The following is a 2197-nucleotide window of genomic DNA, read 5'->3' as shown; positions in this document are numbered from 1 at the left end:
CCAGTGTACTTGAGTCCACCATCCGCAAATGTCAGAACAGTGCGGAAAACCTGCTTCCCAAAATTGAACTTGGCATTCATTCCTAGTGCATACAAGGTCCTGGCCTTTATTCTGGTCACCACGGTTGATTTGGAAGATGGAGTCCAGTTCTTGACAGCCAGCTTGTGGAGAACATAGTAGAAATAAGTCAGACGTGTAACTGAGAGCTGATTTGGACGGTGAGGTAATTTCTTCACAAGTCCTCCAGTAAGCACTACAATGATGTCATCAATGTGCAGTTCAGGACTGTCTTCTTCAGAGTCAAAAGTGCCATAGGTACTGTTGATAATGGTGGGTTGAAATCATAAAGATGACCCCTCACAAAAACTCTTCCATACTTTTGGGAGTCTTAATTTCCAACAACAACATTAAGATTGCAGTAGAACTCATGGACGGGAGATGTACAATATGAAACCACATCAGACATAGTGGGGATAAGTTCTCGATCCACCAAAAATGAAACCTTATTGTAATTCTTGAAAGAAGGTCTGTCCAGACTGCGTTCATCTATTAGACCACGATTCTCATACAGTGGCCATAGAGCAGCAACAAAATCAGAGTAAAATTTATCAGAAAATGAGTTGGAGAGATCATACCCATCTTCGGATTTGATGTTTTCATCATCGGTGTTGGAAACATCCTCAGCAAAAATATCAGACACCTCAATGTCCTCAAAATTAGATTCTGACTTAGCAGCAACAAAAGAAGAGTCAGAGGAATAACTGTAAGAGCTCGCAAAATTTGAGAGTCTTTTAGCAAATTCTTGATCCATCTCAGCATCGAACTCATCAGCAAAAGAAAGCACAGTGGGATGCGAATATGATCCACTTTCCTTTTTCAATTTGCCAAGAATTGATCGAGGGACATATCAAACTCAGCAGTGTCTTCCTCGGTTTGAGGGGAATCAACAAGAGATGTGGGTGGAGCAGAGTGTGAGAATTCATCATGCTCTGATGAATCGTCCTGAGCAACAGAAGTGGAGGCAACAGCAACTGCGGGCTTGGGGCGAGCCACCAATTCAAAGTCCTCATTCAATGAATCATCACCGGAAGAGAAATTTGGATCAAGTATGAAAGGAGGACGAGAATCCCCATCTAACTTGAAGCACTTGGACCTTGAATAGTCAGGGTTTTAAACAGCCAAGCGTTTGGAATGGCGTCGAACATGGGGGCGAGGACGTATCCAATTGAGCAAGGCGAAGTTCGGAGGGTTCTCCATATCAATTTCATTCCCGGGTTCAGCTAGAGAAATTTCCTCGAGAGGCACAGGAGGTTCCAAGAATGGAACAATATCCAAAGGAGGCACAATGTCTTCTAGTGTTGGTATGGTCTCAGAAAAGGCAACATCGGTTTGTGACCCATCTCTGATCGAACATTTTGAGGCTCAAAGCTGTTTCCTGGCATTATAAGTGAGAAATTGTAAGGGAAAACAAGCAATTAATGAGAGAAAAAAGCAGAAAGGGATGACAAGAGGTAACAGTGCAAAGAAGAAGGATATGTATCAGGTTTAAACTCTAGTTCTTCAATTTAAGGACCCAAAAGAGACGATAAAAGATCCGTTAGGCTGTTAAACTTGAAATCCTTAAACTTGAAATCCCCAATAATCATGTGACTGTAACGGTAAAGAGAGATTAATGAGTTTTGAAATTTTTGGAATTTGAAAACTCAATATACAAGGCAATAATCTAGTTAAATCAATATCCGATATATCCCAGAAATAAAAACTCCACACCGCATGTAACACCATTGTAATTGAAATCCCAAAGGACAAATTTAGGGTTAGTTTGATTTTTCACCATATTTCATCAAAAAAATACGAAACAATTTCACCAGTTTAATTATTCAAGAAATAATGCAAATGCATGACCAAAGGATGCCTAAAACAGAATGGTTATTAGCAAAAATGCAACAACAATGCATGAGAGATGTTTACTAGTGTGGTGTTTGCATCTGATGTTGGCAACATCGTCTGGAAACACTGAAGTTTTTCAAAATTTGAGAAAATTTTCACTCTTATTTGGCCATAATTTCTGTTTATTGGTTAAGAAGTGGTAGCCTGCACACTGAAAGAACGGTCTTCATAGGAATCCCTCAGGTAGCTTTTTTCGTTTTCTCCCAAAATTTAATGTGTTAGACAATTGCGTCAACACTTCTTTTAT

The sequence above is a fragment of the Henckelia pumila genome, chromosome 2, assembly GCF_033568475.1.
Source record: "Henckelia pumila isolate YLH828 chromosome 2, ASM3356847v2, whole genome shotgun sequence".
NCBI lineage: Eukaryota > Viridiplantae > Streptophyta > Magnoliopsida > Lamiales > Gesneriaceae > Henckelia > Henckelia pumila.
Note: the sequence above shows the minus strand (reverse complement) of the source record.